Source organism: Amblyomma americanum, chromosome 11 (genome assembly GCF_052857255.1).
Source record: "Amblyomma americanum isolate KBUSLIRL-KWMA chromosome 11, ASM5285725v1, whole genome shotgun sequence".
Lineage (NCBI taxonomy): Eukaryota > Metazoa > Arthropoda > Arachnida > Ixodida > Ixodidae > Amblyomma > Amblyomma americanum.
In genome coordinates this window covers 87051146-87072481 of record NC_135507.1, presented here as the reverse complement: position 1 = coordinate 87072481, position 21336 = coordinate 87051146, and the positions used below count along the sequence as shown (strand labels likewise).

At 47.9% G+C, this 21336-nt stretch overlaps 1 long non-coding RNA gene across 1 annotated transcript; it reads left to right on the top strand.

Annotated features, from left to right (window-relative positions):
- The first annotated feature begins 10370 nt into the window (after positions 1-10370).
- On the top strand, positions 10371-20734 carry LOC144109990 (uncharacterized). Its single transcript, XR_013309670.1, has 4 exons — positions 10371-10528; positions 17682-17843; positions 19495-19595; positions 20666-20734. It is a non-coding gene; the product is annotated as an uncharacterized LOC144109990 (long non-coding RNA).
- The last annotated feature ends 602 nt before the right edge of the window (positions 20735-21336 follow it).

The following is a 21336-nucleotide window of genomic DNA, read 5'->3' as shown; positions in this document are numbered from 1 at the left end:
TCTCCCTGTCTGTGATATTTTCTTCCTCTTCGCTCGACGCGGGCTGAGTAGGGAATTTGGCTTTGAGCGAGTTAAGCTCGCTGGCTAGTTTTTCGTTTTGAGCTCGCAAGAGGGCGAGCTCGCGCTTGAGTTCTTGCGTCTCGGCGGTGCTGGTGGGGGAGGAGGGAGGAGGGGAAGAAGAGGAGGCGACCCTCGCCCAGCTGCCTACCTTGGGTTGGTTGCAGGCGGCTCCGCCAGGTGAAGCGCCGAGAGCTGGGAACTCCGCTGCTCCGGGTGGTGGCGTTACCGTTGCTGTCTTGCCTGGGGGAGGCATCACGCCACGTCGTGGCGTCTTCTGGTTGTTTTGCTGCCGCCCTCCCCGTGTAGCGCCGGAATTGGCTCCCTTGGATGGCGTCCTGGGCCCTGGCTGCGGCAGCTTGATGAATTTGGCGGTGCATTCGCGGGAGCTGGTGAGGTGCGGGCCCCCGCAGATTAAGCACATAGGGTTGCAGACGTGGGGGGCCATCCCCTCAGTACCAAGCCCCACGTTTTGACCACAAAGGCCGCATCTTTCCTTGACCGGGGTGGGACAGTTGTCCACCCGGTGCCCCAGTGTGCCGCAACGGTAGCACGCTGGCACCGTTTTTTTATACTCCTTGACGGGAGTCAGTTCTGCATTATAATGGACGTAACGCGGAACGCTGCGTCCCTCGAAAGTCAACACAGCTACATTCGATTTTCCCAGCTTGCGCACATGGACTAAATCACCACCACGCCACTGCACACTATGTTTCAAGGATTCGCTGGTTTCAAGGTTATGCACATAAATCACACCACGACACACATCACCGGTGAGCTTGAGGTGTCCGTGAAGCGGGAGCGATCCTTTGCTGGTTGTAATTTGGATGTCCGTCAGAAGCTTTTGAGCTACCTCGGGGTTCTGCGTGCCGCAGACGATAATGTTTTGCTCCCAATTGGGAGAAATTGTAATCGCATTCATATGCTGTCTGCCGATGAGTTCCGAAATGGCAGCGCCGAGCTCACCTTGCTGGAATGCTGTCTTGAGGGCGACCGTACTGCGTGGCCGCAGCACGATCACGTAATCGTCAGGGTTCATCCTGACCGTCGGCTTCGGCGTCCACTTGGAGACTGGTGAAAATGACTTTTGTGGACCTTTAGAAGACGGAGCGCGAGCGTCTCCCGTTGCTGATTTGTCGAGAGGAGTCTTGGGCGTTGCAGCTCCTCGTGCGTTCTGCCGGCGGCGGCGCCGGCTTTCAACGACTTGAAAAAGGGCAGCTTGCTGCGCCGAAATGGTGGATGGGCCATCCTCTGGTTGGCTTGCAGGGACAGACGACCACGACAGAGTCGTGGGGTCGTATCCGCGTTGTTCAGGCAGAGCCATGTTGAGCGGTTGACCGGCGGGCGTCTCCGCAGCCAGCGGCGGGGGAGCCGAAGCCGTTAGGCTTAGCTCGACCGCTACGTGGTGATGCGGAGGGTTGCTCGAAATGGCCGAAAATTGGGCGTACCTGGGTCAGATCGGTGTCTCCAGGATCCTGCTGACTTCACAGATGCAGTCGTACAGGTTTGATAGTTGTTACACCAGATTGCCGCGGTTCCAGTCGAAAATCGACGGAGCCGATGTGCAACGCGTCCGATCGCTGCGTCTGCTGTCCATCGTATAGGGGGCGTGTTGCACCGCACCATGGCCAGATGCCCCTATATTGGTTGGAGAACATTTTGCTAAGGATGTGTAAATTGGGGAAGGTTCCGGTTTGCAGCTTTGTCCAGTAAACTGCTTCTTGTTGATTTAATTTGTTGTGGTTAGGATGATGCTTTAGCCTCGTCCGTCTGTAATAATTTAGAATGTCGGAGTACTTCAGGATTACCCTCAAGAAGTCCTCCGGGTCTTCGTTCAAGAGTGCTTGGTTAGTGTACTCGCGAGCGACTCTATCGACCCCTTGGTTGCCTGCTATCTCGGCGTGTCTTGGTATCCAGAAAATGGTGTCTAATGTGATCTTTGGGTAGGCCTGCGCAGAGGAGTATTTGGACTGCTTTATGACCTATGCTACCGTTAATGTATATACGGCATGCCTCTTTCGAATCTTTTAGGATTGTTAAGGACTTATTCACGCGACAACCCTCCGCGGCCGCTAGAGCAATAGCCATTTCCTCTCCCTCGGTTACCGTGCAGTCCCGTGCCGACGCGCAAGTGATCTCCTTATTGTGTGAGCCTATTGCAGTCGCGACGACTTTTTGCTCCGTGGTTTCCCGTCTCTGGGGATATTTCATTTCATTTCATTTATTGGTTTTGTTTGGCCAGTACAGAGACTGCAAACAAGGGAGAGTAAGCTAAAGGCGCCTAGTAGCGCCTGACAGAGGCCTGCCCTCCCCATGTAAAAAAACAAAAAAACAAAGTGGCACTTGGCAATGGTACAAAATTTTCATAAGTAACAGAAACTAGAAAAGCAGCGGATATATTGACAACGAAACAGAAATCAGTCATGCATAGAGCTAAGCACAACAAAACTAAGAGCAAAACATAACAAAGACAAAAACTGATTAGGTAAAAACACACCACAACTAGCTATAACAAAAATATTCATGAACAGATTTCCTAAATCTGACCTCGGACATATTTTGTACTGACAATTCTGTTAAGTATGGATAGGTGTTTAATGTATGAGGAATTATGTGAGTTAGTTTTTGGAACCCATAGTTTGTACGGGATTTTGATGCATGGTATTGAGGGCGCCTTAGACTGTAAGCTGTTTGGGCAATTAAATATGTGCTCTCGAAAGTCTGCCAGTTTCCTTTCATAAGGTTTCTGATATAAACAGCAAGCTTCTTGTGGTAAGCGGCCGTGATGGTTAGCAGTCTATGGTTGAGGAAGGAAGGACCCGTGCTCTCACTGTAATGTAAATTATCAATCGCTCGTACAGCTCTTTTTTGTAAAGTAAGTACTTTCACAAGATTGGTTGAGGTAGTCGTTCCCCAGATCAAGAAACAATATTGTACATGCGAAAAGACTAGAGAGAAATAAATTTGTAGTTTGAATTTTCGAGGCAGTATTGTGCGAAATTTATTTAGGATACCAACAGAGCGAGCCATTTTAGTGCAAACGTAGTTTACATGATCTGTACAGAGTAAGTGTTCTTCAAAAATGACTCCAAGGAACATTGTAGAGCTGACACGAGTTATAGGAGCTTGTTCGAAGTGAATTTGGAAGTTGTTCGGAACTTCCTTATTTTTGGCTCTAAACAGTATGTACTTTGTTTTCCTGACATTAAGTTCTAACCTATTTGATTTTAACCAAACAGACAATTGGGATAACCAACTATTGGAGGCTGCTTGCAAAATATTACTATCTTGCCCTGAAAAAAATACGTTAGTATCGTCTGCATAGATCGCGGCGTCCGTGTAGACCGTATTCGCCTTGACTGACAAGTATTTTTCTATATATTTCGCTCGGGCGTTTCGCCTAGCTGCGTGTAAATTTGAATCCATATTTTTGCGGAGCGAGCCTATTTTGATGGTGCTGCGGAAATTATCAGGCAGACTCCCTGTTCTCTGCTTTGCTCTTAGCGTTGCTTGATGTCCCAGTCTTATGAGGAGCGTTCTGCCAGTGCTCGTCTCCTGGAGCCTGTCGCGTTGTGACTCTAGTTGCGCTTCTTTGCGTTCCACGAACGAGTTGTGATATCCGAGGGCCAGCAGCTTCTCCGAAAGCAACGGAAAGCTTCACCCACCATTCGAAAACCAAAGAAAAGGCGCATAACTGTCCCCCTGGGACGAAAGTTTTTTTTTAGGGAAAGGAAATGGCGCAGTACTTCTCTATAGGCGGGCACCTGAGCCGTGCCATAAGGGAAGGAATAAAGGGGTTGTGAAAGAAAAAAAGGAAAAAGAGGTGCCATAGTAGACGGCTCGGGAATAATTTCGGCCACCTATGGTCCTTTAACGTGCACTGACATCGCACAGCACACCGGCGCCTTAGCGTTTTGCCCCCCCCCCCCCCCTAAAAACGCAGCCGCCGCGGTTGGGTTCGAACCCGGGAACTCCGGATCTCCGGGTGCTCTAACCACTGAGCCTTTTAAGCTAAGTGGCGGTAGTGACACATGTGCGCTGCATGCGTTGGCTTAACGTTTAGGCAGAAACGCGGTGCTGAAAAAAAAGGCTGTCGGCGTTCATTGTGTTCAAATGCGTTGGCATTCACAACGTTCTAGACAGAAGATCTTGAGGAAAAGAAGGGCGCATAACTGGCTCCCTGCGTCAGTGGACGCCTCAATCGCGCTTTGAGCTACGTGGGGGTGGTGAGAGAGAGAGATGTGGGAATGGAGAGAGAGATGTCTATTAGCGCTGACAAAAAATTTGGGGGACGCTTAAGCTTCGTCTAATGGCGCGTTCACACTTGGACTTTCGGCGGCGAGAGCGAGCGGAATTCGCTGCCGCGGCGAAGATTCCACAGAAATACCCAGCGGAAAGGCCGATCGGTCCAGGACCAAATTCTGCCGCCGGAAAGAAATCCGCCGAATCTCATCAGCCAATAGGAAGGCGAGTACCCGCGGCGACAAACATGGCGGCGCCCTTCGATGCAGGACGCCTTGCTTCGGACTGAATGCGTCGCTGTTACTGCCTTTTTCAGCGCATTCACTGGCCATAAAAGAGCCAGCGGTCTTTCGCTTTGTCTTATCTCGCCCATAAAAAAACGTTTGAGCGATAAATTTGCTTGAATTTTTATTCGGGTGACGATTCTTCCCCTTTTAGGCTAAAGAGGGGCGTCGGTTTGTTGAAAACAATGATTCCTTTCCTAACCACAAGATGGCGCCACTAGGCGTTTAAAAAGTGAGAATGTTAGAAATGGCGTAACGTCCGACAAAATAGCTGCATTTAGCGTACGCAAGCGTGCATGCGGTTTTGGTATGTAGACAGCATCGATTAACCTCTTGCCACATCTGTGTACGCCGTGAGCAGACGACACACAGACAATGAGCGGCGACGTGGTGGCCGGGAATGTGAACGAGACAGCATTTTGGCGGCCGCGGATTCTACTCCCGCTCGCCACCGAATGTCCAAGTGTAAACGCGCTATAAGAGTGAGACGCGACAGCTTGTTGCAACGTTGCCAAGGTGTGCACGGATTGCCATCGCTTATTCTGCGCGACGCGTGGCCCGTTGGACAATTTAAGGAAAGGACGCCTGTCTCACATATCTGGGTGGACACCTGAACCAGGCCATAAGAGCAGGAAAATGAAATGAAAATTGGTTATAAGGAAAGGAAATGAAGTCTGTCTCACAATTCGCTGGACACCCGTACTGCGCCATAAGGGAAGGCTGTGAGCGAAAAATGGCTCATCTCGGTAGACACCTGAACCTCCATTACAGCGCGGTTCAGGTGTCCATGGAGATGCGCCATTTTTCGCTCGCGGTCAACGCTGCCGACGACACCAGCTTTTCTTCGACACGAGCTCCTTAACGCTGTAGCGTTAATATTGTGGCATACACGCGGCACTGCAGCAATTGGCCGTAGCGTTTATTGGGTGTCCAAACGCTCATGATAAACCATTAATTTAACTGCCAGGGAGGCAGCCTGGGCGCGCTACCTATCCAGAGTGGGGAACACACTCATCATTATATTCCAAGCCGCGTCTAGCTGCCCGATACACCACAGCTTTAACACATACACACACAGCTTTAACACAGCTCTACCTAGGTTGAGCAGTAGTTAAACTGCACTTAATTGTTTAGCAGGTTGACACCACCACCAAGTACCTTAAAACCGGATTGAGATTTCCACTGACTCAGCCAGCTAGCGAATTTTTCTTCCCTCACAATCGGCGACATCTAAATCTTGGCCTGCTTTTGAGAAACGGAAAGGTGCAAAACTTCCTGAATCTGAAGGTCGACGTCACCGCCTACTCGCAGTGTGACTGAGGTGTCCCCTTACCCACGGAGCCGGTTGTGCGCCTTTCGTGAAAATGAACGGAGTTTGCAAAGTAAACGCCAAAGAACACTATGAACGCCGTCGGCTCACTTGTTTTCTTTGGTTTTTGAGGAAAGGAAATGGAACAGCAATGGTCTCGCATATCTCGGTGGACACCCGAACCGCGCCGTGGTGGAAGGGATAAAGGAGGGAGGAAAATAGGAAAGAGAAAACTTGAAATTGAAAGTTGGATTCTCAGGAACACCTGTGGCTCGGTGCTACTAGTGGCGCATGCGCAGTAGTGACTAGGGAGCGAGAGAGAGAATCGGCAGTGGCTTAGCTCGGATATCCCAGGATATACGTAGCGAAAGCTAAGGCACAGCAAGTTAGCATTGGTTAATATAGATTGCAAGTCCAAGTTAGTCTGGTTGTCTAGCTATGTTGTTGTCGCATTAAAGACGACACAGCTGTGGATGCGGCACACGTGAGCTCTCCTTTCCAATCAACCGACATGTTATCAGGCATGCGACGCAGCTGGTGAAGCAAGCGGAGGCAAGCGCAACGCGGTGTGACGCCATATCAAACGGCGGCGGCGGCGGCGAGCCGTGCGGTGTGACGTCATGCCAGATAGCGCAGCGAGCGCGCAAAGCACAGTAACCGTCTCGCATATCTCGGTGGACACCCGAACTGCGCCGTAAAAAAAAGGGGATAAAGGGGGAGGGAAAGAAGAAAGAGAAAACTGAAAATTGAAAGTTGCATTTTGAGGAAAGGCGCGGCGCAGCGCAGCGGCGGAACACCTGTGGCTCGATGCTACTTGTGGCGCATGCGCAGTTGGGACTAGGGAGCGAGAGTAATGCGCCGTGTGTCGTCACTGCTCCTCGCGCATGCGCAGCATGGCTCTCCAGGAATCACGCGAAACTGCTCAATCTGCGGCTAGTAAAGCTTTCGCTTAAAACAAATGGAAGAAAAATTTTCAAACACACCTGACCGAGAGCAACGATTTTATTCTGTCTTCCCGTATCCGTATTGGTCGTATTGGTGTTCATATTGGTATTCCCGGTTTGTCTGATATATTTTTACCGTCTGCCTTTGGCCCTTCAAAGCGTAATAGGGGGCGACCTTCGGAGGGCCGTAGCGGGCGAACCATTGGTCGCACAGAGATGCGGGTGGTACCATACGTATTGTTGTTTTGTGATGTACATGTCGGTATGCAAAGTTGTCGTAAGCGTAGGAGAAAACAAGTTAGCTAACGCCCTTCATTTGATATCGAATTCGCGAATCATGCGCTAATTTTTTTAGTATGCACTGTAGCTGTTGTATCCAGCAAATAAATAGTTAACTGTGTCACACGCAAGTAAAAAAATAGAAGCGCTGTATGCAAACTCCTTTCGTAAACGCTAAATGTGCAGAGACGTCGGTTCCCTGGTTTCGCCAGAGCTGGCTTTCTGGTAGGACGTCGAAAGTGTTTCATCACCTGCAATACGAGACGCAACCTCTCTTTGCAGGCATGCAGCTCTCCACAGCCAATTGCATGGGTGGTGACGGAAGCCGTGGATACCGCCGTTCCTTGAAAGCAGGTGACATCAGCAGTCATGCCCGCCGCGTATGAGCTGTGCCAAGAAATCTTCTGGACAGGTAGGCCTGATTTTCGCATCCGGGGCTAACGTAGCGGTCGGGATAAGACTGAACGTTATCCTGTGGTAGATGGATGCTGAACTCGGTTTGCTCAGCATGCTGCGCTGCCACGATTTCCAATGTCGGCTTCCCAATGTGGCCGCGTTGTAGAAGATCTGCCTAGTGTTCCGGCGAACAAGACTACTCAGTTCATGTATCCGTGTGAGTTCGTGCCCGAAGGCTAAAACGCCTGGAAAGGAGGTTACGGGCATGTCTGAACCCCGACCAGCCGAACACCCGTGTTAATAACTGAAAACGTGGTTAGAGGTCTATTCTTTGCGCGAACGAAGGCAAAACAGTCTCGCGCCTTTTAAGCCCTTAATCGCTCTTCGAAGTGCATGCTTCGACAAACGATTCTCCCATTGCATAATATAATTCAGTACTAAGAAGTGCTGCCGGAACCTCAGATTTTATGACCATTTTTTGTAGACTAAAGCACGTTCACATGTGTTAAATATAAGAAGATAATTCAACGCACGCTTATACCGCGGCATAAGAGCATTTACACTGAACAGACGTAAGCGACGAGCAGGGCAGGAACCAGCCTTTAAAACTCGGCCTAGCGATTGCATGTTTTGATACATTTTCTTCTCTATAATTACAGTAACTTTACATTGTATAGAGGAGCAAATTGTCGGGAATTTTATGGCGCATTCATGGTGTCGTTTCAGCCTATGACGCAGGCCGAAAGAAAATCAAATCAGAAGAGAAACCAATACATCCTTCTAGCTCGTGTGGTCTATGCGACATTCGCGCTTACCGATCAGTCTTTGCCGAGAAAATAATCTCGGGGGACACAGATTAGCATGTGTGTTGGCCCGATGTGAACGCAGGTTACACTTGCCGCCATTTTTTTTCAACACGCTGTACTAGACGTCCTTCTTTGCAGCATGGTGTCAGGCTTCCTCGGGGAGAGACTTGCGTTTCCACTGCCTCCCGCGGAAGAAGCATGCCCAGCGTGGAGGACGAGCGGCTGCACCTTCAACGACCACAGCGAGAAACCAGGCGGCGGCAACTGAAGTATTCCGCTCGGCCGTTACGCTGAGAACGAGCGGTAAGCTTGGGTTCTAGTTTCAGTCCAATACCTGCGTTCGCTCTGCGCCACTAAATCACAGCTGTTAACATTAGGGTGAAACTCTTTCTTAATTAGAACTGAACATTGGTGTTGCGCATTTTATATTGCCCGTATTGTTAAATAATAATAATAATAATAATAATAATAATAATAATAATAATTGGTTTTGGGGGAAAGGAACTGGCGCAGTATCTGTCTCATATATCGTTGGACACCTGAACCGCGCCGTAAGGGAAGGGTAAAGGAGGGAGTGAAAGAAGAAAGGAAGTTAGAGGTGCAGTAGTGGATGGCTCCGGAATAATTTCGAGCACCTGGGGATCTTTAACGTGCACTGACATCGCACAGCACACGGGCGCCTTAGCGTTTTTCCTCCATAAAAACGCAGCCGCCGCGGTCGGGTTCGAACCCGGGAACTCCGGATCAGTAGTCGAGCGCCCTAACCACTGAGCCACCGCGGCGGGGCCCCGTATTGTTGACGATTTATTTTTTGCCTTGTTTTAATTCCTCCGAGGAAAATCGAGGGGGGGGGGGGGTTAATTAGCGGTGCATTGCAAGCGGGGAATCTTTTTTTTACGCTTGATTCATAGCACGTCCCGCCAGATCCCGGAGTCGGTTCCTCCACGAGACCAATTCTCATTGCAGGAGGGCTCTTTCGTCTCGTCCAGCGGAAAGCGAAGTAGCAGAATTTTTCCGGGCCACTACATGAAAGAAGGCGGAAGAAACAGGAAAGACTGGCTCAACAGCTCACACGCCCTCTTCCTTCATGGCCGGTAAGGAACGGCTCTCTTTAAGGAGACGGGTTCGTCGTGATGTTTTTCGCTGGTTTCTTGGCTCATCATACAAGCAGCATAGGGCCCCAGTGAGATTATTGTGAACACATCTATGGAGTCTGGAAACCGCCCCTGGTTTTCCTGGAGAAAACAGAGATATTGAGTTTTCTGACATATAGGCGTAATAATTGAACGAAATGATAAAAAGATTGGGAGAAGGTGCATTTGCAAAGACCTCTCTAGTTTTCAGAGGACTCGAACAGTTCAGATCTCTTTTGCATGTCTGAAGAGTTAGATCTTGGACCGTTGAAAAACTACCAACGTATTTTGATGTCGAGGGGCCGGGTTCATTCCAGGATTAGATGCTTCCAGTGGTGAGGTACTACGGCAGTGTGCCCGCGATCTCTCCGACCAAACCAGTCTTTCTTGTCGATTTCCTTTCCTCGAAGGTTCTCACCAGCCTCATCACGAGTTTTTGCCATTTTCTGGTTGCCGTTTGAAATATCTGCCATAACGTATTCACCGTTTTTTGTTTTCTTACCAGCCAACCGCAATTTTATTCTAGTTTTCACCATCATGCCTTTAAAGACATCCGTTGGTTTTAAGGTCCTAATTCTTCTAATCTCTTCATATCGTACATCCGACCGTTTTTTAGACACAATCACACTTCGACCGAGTTGCCTGGCGGATTTCGAAAAAGACAATTTAGAAAAAGCTTCTCACTTGAAGCGGCCAAGTTCGGAAGAACTCTTACAGTGTGTGTGTGCGTGTGTGCGTGTGCGTGTGTGTGTGCGTGTGGGTGTACATGTGCGTGTGTGTGTGTACGCACGTGTGTGTGCAAGCGCGTGCGTGCGTGCGTGCGTGTGTGTGGGGGGTTGGTTTTGTGTGCAGTCCTAGGTTGCACGTGATCTGTCTGGTCTCTTGCGACACGACCCTGCCGTTGCAGTTGGCCTATTCTGCAACAAGAGCCTTCTGTCTCCCCTCCGGCGTGGAAGCACAAGCCAGCCATGTAGCGCCAGCATGGAAGCAGGTGGCATCGGCGAGGACACCCGTCACCCTCCGTTTCTCCCACCCGGCAGGATATTTCATGGAGAGTACCACGCTTCCCCTTGGCCCGGTAAGCCTACTTTTTCTCATTGGGCAATTTGGGTCCCTTGTTTCGGATGTTTGGTAACCCATTGAACGGCCTTCTTTCATCCAATGCGCCAAAAGAGGATAAACGATAGCTACACTCAGTGTCAAAAGTTTATCGTGGCATTAACTCAAGGCCTCGAATAAACATCTGCCGCTTAATCTCCAGTTAGTTCCGAAATTGTGGACTACACAGTTCACCATTAAAACAACGGCTTGTGTACATAGTACACAAGTTGATCATTTTACCCTTGTTTTTTTGCTGGTTTGATTTTTCCGGAACGAGGTACCGAGACTTTGCCGGTCGTTCTTGGGGCCTACCTCCCGTGAGCCGGGAGGAGAAAAGGATTTATTGGGGTTTAACGTCCCAAAGCGACTCAGGCTATCAGGGACGCTGTAGCGAAGGGCTCCGAAAATTTCGACCACTTGGGGTTCTTTAACGTGCACTGACATCGCACAGTACACGGGCCTCTATAATTTCGCTTCCATCGAAATTCTACCACCACGGTCGGGTTCGAAACCGCGTATTTTGAGTCAGCAGCCGAGCTCCATTAGCACTGACCCGCCACCACGGCGGGGCCCCTACTGTATGATAGTGATCTGCGCTAGCCGTACTTACACAGCAGTGAAACGTTAGTCACCTTATAAAACGGGCATTTTCCACTTTGGCCACTGCCCCAGTAATAAACCGTAAAACACGTATACTAACTTTTCTGCAACTTTTCTGAGTAATTTAGCTTACCAAGTTAGCATACATGTGGTACTGTTCATTACCGGGGTGGCATGTATGTATATATATATATATATATATATATATATATATATATATATGAAAAAAACGCCCGTTTTCACGGATGCACGGATGTGAGATGACGTTCTACGTCACACTGGCGGTATTACAGGACGTGCTACGTCCACCGCTATGGACGAGGGTGGCGCTGGTGAACAACCTTAAGGTTCGCTTACACGCAAAAAACATAAATGCCCACGAAAGCAGCAGAGTGGACAGCCGTCGCCGTAGCTCAGTTGGTAGAGCACCGGACGCGATATTCGGAGGTCGTGGGTTCGGTTCCCACCGGCGGCATGGTTGTTTTTTCAGCTGCTTTCTATGTCATTTTCTTTAAACCAATTGACTGGCACTACAAATTAAAAAAAATAGAAACATTCCACTATGCACCTTGGTTTCGGTGACTGTTGGCTTCCTTAAAATGTTTGTCAAACGAGCCCCTTATTTCATTTGCTTTGTTTGCTAATATATATATATATATATATATATATATATATATATATATATATATATATATATATATATATATATATATATATATATGCCTTAGTAATAAACAGTACAACATGTATGCTAACTTTTCTGTAACTTTTCTGAGTACTTTAGCTTACCATGGTGTCCAGCCAGTGTATTCCCTTCCATGATGAATATTCTGTCGCTGTTTTGAATAACACAATTGTTATTATTTTTAAAAATGAAAAGCCATGAGCTTCTTGGAGTATATTACGGTAAGTGCGCCTCAATGACCGTGGACTACTAGAGAAACTCTTCGGCGAGCTCTCCGGCTGTTTTTCTTTGACAGCGTCAACCGTGAGCCTCACTACACCAAGCAGTACAACAGCCCCTTTGAGGAAAGTTTCATGACAAATTAGAAATTGAAAGAATCGACCCTCCTTTAAACTGTACTTTGCTGCGGCGAACACGGGTGAGTGGGTCAGTGCGACGAGGCCATCAAACTGTGGATCGGAAAATGCCAAAAAGAGCGCTTCGTACTTGTAAAGGGAAGTGATGGGGACATCGGACTGCGTTGAAAACCGCTGGTGGCGCTACGATTCCTTACTGTGATGTTCACCAATTACCGTGAGCATTGCAGCAGTGTCTAGTGCATGACCACCCACTTACTTTGCGAGAGGTTCAATTTTTCAATTCAATTCAATTCAATTTATTCTCCAGTTATACACTGGAACGTTCTCCGGGCTAAGGGGTCCGACTTGGCCTTGGCTGTGTCCCGGAGAGGTTTACGGAGCGGCGACAGCCAGTATATACAAAGAAATGCTGTACAGAGTGTATATAAGTATGCACTTTCTATATATATATATATATATATATATATATATATATATATATATATTGACTTGAGTGTTCATCTAGCTTTTTGCGTGAAAAATTATTCCTTTCTTTATGGCGATTTAATATAACAGGTGGATTGTGCTTTATGGACTGCAATTTATAATCGGTGCGAAAAGGAGGAATGAGCCAAGGGTCGGTGTTACGGGTAGCAACATTTTGTTCATGGCTTGTCAATGAAGATGCACGTTCCAAAAAAGGAAACTCTTTTGTGGAAAAGAGAAATGACTTGAAGACGCGATACTCATGAAAGTGATGAATTCGGATAAGATTGTAGTCATCAATACTACTGGCGGTGGTCAAGCCGGGATCAATATTTGCTATGTGGAACATAATTTTCTTCTGAAGGACGATGATGTTGTTTATGTTGGTTTTTGCTGTGGCAGCCCAAGCTAGGTTGCAATATTTTATTTTAGAGAAAAGAGAAAAATAACCCACAATATACTTGATGATTAGCTTTTACAGGCAATAGCATTCGACAGCGGGATAGCGCGCCAGCAACGACAGAAAGCTTTTTACAGATGTGACCGATATGATCGTTCCAGCTCAAATTGCTCTGAAACTTTACGCCCAGAATTTTATGTTCTTCGACAAGTTCGAAGGGTTGGCATAAATATCGCATTGTACTGTTCACCTTAAATATTTTATTTCGGGCGCGAAATAATATCGCTTTCATTTTCCTAGCATTAATTTTATTAAATTTCCTGCGACCGCACGCACAGTTTATCAAGTATTTCATTACGTTTCACGATTAGTGTGTTTGGGTCACTGCCGATAATTAAGAAGCTACTGTCTGGAGCATAAATGAAAAATTTAACTGTTTTGTCAATTTGCACTTTATCGTTAATATATGTTTCAGAAAGAACGGGGCACAGTATACATCCCTGCGGCAAACCGCAGACAAGAGGTAACAAGGAAGATTGTTGGCTGCTTAGTGAAACGCCTTGTGTTTTGTTACTTATGTAGGACTCAAGCAGCATTAGCGGTTCTCTACAAATGCCGTATGGATATAACTTGCCAAGAAGGACTTTATGCTTTAGGGAGTCGGAGGCTTTCCGGGTTCCTGTCCCGGCAAGCTAGGAGCCCGCTTTTTATGATGGTGCACAAGCGCCTTCTCAGCGTTCTCACTGCTGAAAACCTTTGAGAAGGGTCATCCGTATGGGTTCCGATTGGAGCAATAATACGCTGCGTGTTCCCGGCGTACCTTTGCTGCATCCAGCAACTTCCATTTGATTCTCGTAATCAAGAGCCGAGTCTCTGGCAGCTTTTCTTAATCACGTGCGGTTAACGCTGTGCATTCGCGAACTTTTGTCTCATTCCCTAGATGAAGCGTTGCGGCTTAGTCGTAAGTCGTACGACAGCAGCTGGGAACTTTTGTCTCATTCCCTAGATGAAGCGTTGCGGCTTAGTCGTAAGTCGTACGACAGCAGCTGGTGTCGATCGAGCAACTTCAACGCGTCCTTGTAAAGCTACTTTCTTCGTTCTCTAAACGCGTTACTCTGGTGTGAAAAGCTTCACTACCCGTTCACTCCAGCTGTTTGGTCTCTCGTGCGCCGTTGGTCTGTTTATCTTCTCCCAGGAACTTTTTTTGTAGGGATCTTATAGCAGAGTACCAGCGTGAGTCTACTGGGCTGGGTACTCAAGCGCTCAGCGGTGTTAGCTTAGTGGTATAAGCTTAGCATTTATTAGCTTAATATTAGCTTAGTGGTATTAGCTTAGTAGCGGTATTAGCCTTTGTCCAAGCCTGAGCCTGAACCCGCCGCCGCGGTGGCTGAGTGGTTACGGCGCGCGGCTGCTGGCTCAAAAGACGCGGGTTCGATCCCGGCCGCGGCGGTCGAATTGCGATGGAGGCGAAATTCTAGAGGCCCGTGTACTGTGCGATGTGAGTTCACGTTAAAGAACCCGAGGTGGTCAAAATTTCCCGAGCCCTTCACTACGGCGTCCCTCATAGCCTGAGCCGCTTTGGGACGTTAAACCCCCATGAACCAAACCAAACCAAAGTGAGCCTGAACTCGGTTCACTGTTGATCCTCCTCCTACTCTTAGCCGCATGTCGTCCCGATTATGCCGAAGAGTGCTCCTAGCCGCATCAACAGGCGAGGGCAGCGATTCTGGCAGTCAGTGTGCCAGTGTGGCGGCATGGCGAAAGGGGGCCAGTGGTCGCACTTCGCTGAACTTTGGCACCTTTTACGCTGTTCCGTCGCGGTGGCCCAAGAACTCGAATGTATGAGCACCTTGCATTGGATTATCGTATGGTTTTATACGAACCCGACCCACTATTCTTAATCCACCCATTAATCCACACTACTCACATTTTTACAAAATTGAATTCACCTACCAATATCCACTAATGCACCACAATTTTTTCAGGCTGAGCCTAATTGAAAAATGGGGGGTCCTTTTGAATATTTGGATGTTGGCAAACTACCAAATGATATCGCATTTTCCGAAGAATGGCATTAAAAACAGCCCAAATGATTGAAATATGAATTTCAAACGTATTTTAACTCCTTCAGAAATGCATGGCCCATTTTGTTTCGACTTCCTGAAGCGGAATCTTCGTGCGAATGCTGTCGAGTCCATGATGCAAGCCGGGAGCAATATCTGCTAAAGTTAAACATGTGTTTGGTTTCGTGTTTATCGGTCGCACTCAGTATTAGTCGTGGAACAACAGTGCAATGCTATGAAAGCTTGGGCATAATAATTCAAAAGTTGTAAAAAAAGAGAAGAGGTCCTTTCGAGAACGAATCGGGAGATGCCTGCGTAACGTTGGGACCTGGTCTTTTTTTACCGCTTCAAGCTGGGCCCGTGTACCGTCGAGATAGTCCGATATAACACGATCTGCGTGGAGCTAGAAGGCAATGAAATTCAATATAAGTAAAAACCCTGAGCTATACCGAAGCCAGCTCTCAGAATTGATGCACCTGCCGTTATTCCCTTTTTTGCGTCACAGATTCCAGCGGCAGATGCCCTTATATATATGGGTAAGGGCCTCACTTTAGGTTAGGTTAGGTTACGTTAGGCTGGGTAAGGTTAGGATGCGGCCCTTATCCGAAAGCGGCACTTTTGACTTACATTTCCAAGCGATATTTGATGTAAATATGTTATGATTCATTAGACGTTGACGCCATATCTAGCGGCTAGTACGGGATCACTTAAATGTTCTTTATCGCTGTCACCGCAGCTCGCGCTGTCATCGTCATCACAAAGGCCTTTCTCTTCGGCGCACTTTTCGCCGACGCCGAAGCTGCGTCCTGCTGCGCGCTTTCCGTGTTTTTTTGGCGCATGTGACACCTCGAAGCTTAATAGCTGTATTGTACGCGGTTAAGCGTCGTTTTTCCCGTCAGAAACTGTCACCTGCGGCATACTGGCAAAACGAATCACTCAAGATGCAGCTCAAATGAACATTTCGCGGAACTTCATGGACGAAACTTAACAGATAGCACTAAGATGCACAGCGATACATGCTCTAAAATGATAATGACTGAAGCAGGTGGCTCTCCTCATCTGGCAGCTCCTTGGGAACGCGTGCGCACGAGTACAGCAGTTTACCCGAATATATATACGGTATATTCCTTCTGTAGTCCTCCGAATCACCTGTTATAGCTTGTGTCTTGAACTATCAGGATCGCCGTTCATAGGAAATGCATCATGTCATGAGTCTTTAGTCACATACGTGGGTACTCCGACCCAAAATGCTCTCCACCTTACACTTGCAGATCGCGGAGCCCGTTTTGTGGACTTTTTTGGTACTGTTATTAGTACCCTATATAATTTTTCAGCGACCTGCTAAACGAGTCATCCTCTTACTACAGTGGGGTCTCTTTCCTGGAGAAGCGACTTTCGTTTCCAGTTCCTCCCGCAGAAATAGCCGGTGGCTCTGCCGCTTCCCGCCACCTGTGGACTCCTGCCCGAATAACCTGCCGGGGTAGGTATGGGTGTTCTATAACACGACGGCTAGCAGAACTTCCTGCTTGTCCACGAGCTCCCCAGCAGTACAACTAATCGGACCAATATTGGATGTATATTGGCTAAAGCCGGTCCAGCAACGCGACAGCCTTAGCCAATATATTTTCAATATTGCGCAGATTACCTGTGCTGTTCGGGCTAGCACTTTCGGCGAAACTTTGGTAAATCGCACGTTACGTCGGGTCAGGTTTGCATCGTTTTAAGTGGCCGCTTTTTTTTGTACTTTGCGTCGCAGTCATCGTTCGGGGTCTAGTTAGTGCTAGTGCAAACCGAGCAGGGCTTCAGCCGTCAGGGTCGCGCTAGCCGGCGAGCATATGAAAAGGTAATAAACAAGATCCTTAAAATGCTGGTGAAGCAGTTTACGGACGCACGTATTAGTCGATTAGAAAACATCGAAACAAAGTGTGATCGCAAAAAATTTCTGTAAACATCCGAGCGATCTTGTGAACGCACCTTTGTGCGTATGTATGTGGTTAGACGTATGTCGACGTATGTGGTTGGAAGTATGTCGAACCACATACATATTCGCATGTGGTTCGACGCTGGTTTTAAGTGCGTCCCTGCAGGTGGCGCTGCAGGCGTGGGACTACTGGTTAGGATTTGTTAATGGACGGTAGAATTAACCCCGTTCCTGGCCTGCAGTCGTACAAGGTCAGTGGTGATGTGCCCCGCCACGACACAGGGCCAGAGGCAGCGAATGAATGCACTGTCTTACCCACCGCATTTACAGTTCGCTCTACTGCTTACGCATGATAGATTTTCGCTCTTTTAGAGACAGGGTTAGAGGGCGAGTGATCATCGTCGCAGACACGACCCTGGCTGGCTCATCGCGACCTCCGAGATTGGTGATTCTGGTGGAACTAGTATCCTGTGACTAATTCCACAGGACGGGTTCCACTGAAATGCGAGGCCCTTGGCAGATCCACGTGCTACACGTCTGGCCAGACTCTGATAGCCGCTTATAAAAGATATGTTAATTTCAGGTGGCCTCTTACCCTGACGTTTTAACATGCGGACTCCTCTGCTTCAACTTGCAGGCAGACTGAGTCCTGGAAGGCAAAGCCGCGCCTCAAGCCCGCAATGTGAAAGCAGGTGCCACGGCCTCAATGACAAAGCAGGTGCTTTGGCCTCTACAACGTGAAAGCAGGTGGCTCCCGCAGAGACACCATCGAGGATACACGAGGTGCCGCAAGGCCGAGGTAGGCTTGGCTATTAATGCAGATCCCATTAAGGGATACCTTCCCGAGAATTTTTGCCACAGTTGTAGAACCCCAAAATTTTACATCGTAATGATTCAAGAGAGTGCTTTTGGGAAAACTTAACTGAAACTTCCCAAAATTTTGTCTTATTGCTGTCTGATTATACAACTCTTCTGTCGCTGTAGTTGAGCTCGTTCACCGCCATAGTGGCGCTTCAATTACTCCGTCGGCGGTACTGGCGAAATTATGCACTGAATTTGATTTAGTCCTCCCCGCTCTTCCATTACGTTTATTCACAACGCGGGGATGTCTCCCTAGGTGGGTACATTCTGCTTATGTGCATGAAATTACTTGCTTACCCCGCCCGCAATCCCATCACCTATAATATCGAGGTAGCTTTGCGCAAGCAAATGTGACATGTAACAATATTCCTGGCAAAAAACGACTCCATAAGACTGGTCTTCACGGGAACGCAGCGCCGAAGTTCTATCCGCGTGTTCGGGCGGTTGCTTTAACTTTTTTGTATTATGCGCAACAGCGGTTAGATTCAATATTCAAGGCCCTTCGCGTCACCTCCTACGTGGCGCACAGCGCTCTTGATTTGTGTTTCCTGTGGCCAGGACAATTATCGACTGCAATCCAGATAGCACTGCAGCAGTTTATTGAATGTCGAGCGTATATTTCAGGCGCTTTAGATCATTTTTGCTCTTGCTATAAGTGGCGCGTGGTTTTATCATTTGATTTCTCGAGGCGATGGGACACAAACGTTACAACAAATGTGTGCCTGTCAGGACAATTCAGGAAAGGGGCTGGGTGGTGCACGAGGCCAATGCGTCTGCAGCGATCATTCGAGGAATGCCGAACAATCACTGAAGGTTGAGGCTGCTGACGTCGAAGACCACTTTCTGAACACTGAACGAATTGGCCTTGACTAGGTGACACCCTGTTCCCTATATTCTAGCCGACCCAAAAACGTAAATGGGATACCGTGTGGATGAGGAAGTCGCCAGCAGACTGCACCTAGGAAATACTATCATGGATAAATTGCATTCAACGTGCGCTCCAAGAAGATATCAACACAGTAGCGTTAAGGCTCCCGTGCTGTCAAAAATCTGGCGGCGTCGTCAGCGTAAGCGTTGTGAGCGTAAAATTCTCGGAGGAGGAACTTCGGTGGGCCACCGAGGCCCACTGGATTGAGAGCAAACTGCTCACAGTAGCTGGTGGCAGTTAAATTAATGATTGGTCGATAGATGTAGAATAAACTATTTACATTCCATTTCATTCATTCATTCATTCATTCATTCATTCATTCATTCATTCATTCATTCATTCATTCATTCATTCATTCTGTCAGCCTTCGCAGGCTGTTACAGGAGTGGAAAATTCTAATAAATGCACACCCATTTTTTGTATAAGGAGAAAGGCAGTGGTTGGTTTGTTGCAATTTGAAGTTTCTAAATGAAGGCGATGTCTTCAGAGACCGGCGTGTTCATAGCCGCTTATGCGCCATACAATTTCCCAGCACACAACACTGACTACACGCAACACGCCACAACCAACTATTATGGCGCAAAATTCTCGAGCACACTTGTTCACTCTCTTGCGCCTGTAGTTGATGATCTGTTGTTCTTGCTCCCCACTTTCATCTAAGGTGTCAACAGGGAGATGGACGTGGCCAGGACCCGCGTCCGCCTACGCGCCCGTCCACCCAGCAGAGTGTGCTCCGAGAGGTCACCGTTGTCCCTTGAGCTGGTAAGCTGGTTGATAACCATTCTGGTTAGACATAGTGAAATGGTTGGAGTAGCAGGTAACACATTAACCCGCCTCCTGTGGCTCACAACAAAAGCGGGAGGAAGAATACAGGACAAATCTCCTGACCTGTTGGTTTCCCTTGTTCTATTATTTATTGCGATAGCATTAGAACCCCCATTATCGAAAAAAGTGTGGTGTTGGCATGTCAAGTATTGGTAGAGAGGAGGCAAAGATGGAGAAATCATCATTTGTGCTTTCAACGGAGATGATGAAGGGAAATTGCACGAACAGGGCACGAGGTGGCGGCAATGAATGTTAATAGGGAAGCGTTATGTGGTGAGAGCAGGAGAAGGGGGATAGTAGGGAATAAAGAAGGAAGTGAGAGGAAGAGGGCAAGAGAATGGGGCGAGAGGGTGGGAAGGGGAGGATGGAGAGGTGGGGAGACCTGACTGGTCGCCATAAGTCGAAGCTTGGTAACGCGGGAAAGTTTGTTATATCAAATTTAGAGGAACGTGGGAAATTTTATTAAGGTTTGTTGTCGAACTCGGCGTGGGGGCACTGTGATTTCTCACAGGCAGCAGCCTGATCTGCGTTTTTGCTGAGGACGTCAATTTGATGAGAGGACATTTTTGCAGGGTTCGCCGACACTACATATAGCACACAGCTCTTCCACAACGACTGCTGGTGGCCTACTCCTGTCCTAATTTGTTTTTTTTTTGTATTCCGGGTGGTTTGAGGAAATATTAAAATTTTACAACCAAACCTGTCTCCTCAATTTATTTGTTGTTAATGGTGCTTTATTTTGGAGCTTTTTTTTTCTTAATTGCATGGCTCCTGCCGCGACCTTTACTTCTTTTGCGTAAGCCCGTCTGCCGTTTCTCGCTATGTGTTTTAACTCGACGCATGCTGTGCCTGTTTCATTGGTCAATTAGCGTTTGATTTAAAATTACATTGTTATTTCTTTTTTTACCTGGTTCATTTATTTCGATTAGTTTAAACTTGTGATATCAGTGATTAAACCTGTGACAGCGATGCGCACATGCTACAAGCGATGTACTCGACCTTTCCAGGCTGCCTCGCTCGAGCAGAGACTGGCGTTTCCACTTGACCCCGTGGGGAAGCAGGGCGCAGTTCCTGGAGGGCCAGATGAGGGCCGCAGCAAGAATGCAGGTGGCGCTGGCGTCGAAGCTCCGCCCACTTGCAGTCGGACACCTCCAGTGAGTCTTCTAGTAAGCGTGCGTTCGGTGCTCGGCGCAAGGCATCGATTGCCGCTACACCGCTGAAACCGCCTAACTGGTAACTGCTTGAGTGAAATCTCGTTAATTCAAGCTCGCTTACAACGAACTGCCGGTTAATTCGAACCGTGATGGCACTGGTATCGTCAAAATGAGAAGTGTTGGAATCTAGCACAATTCGAACAAATTTTCGATCTTTCAGTTCGAGTCATTCACATTAGAATGTAGTAAAAAACAAAAGAGGCATCAAGCAATCAGATATCGAATCAGTGCAACCACACTTCGCCGATTTCGAGATGCAAAAAATTTAGCCGCTTATTGACATCGCTGCGCTCGTTAAAGTACACTGCGACGTTTAAAATTGCGGCCCTCATTCGCGACGTCTAGGCTGACACTGCGTCAATAGATTTTGTGGGTAAGAATTCTTTGAGTAAGTGATAATTGGTCTCCATACAATTTTTTTTGGCAGGCAGTGTGTGATCACCTGCTTTTTGAAGGTGTAACAC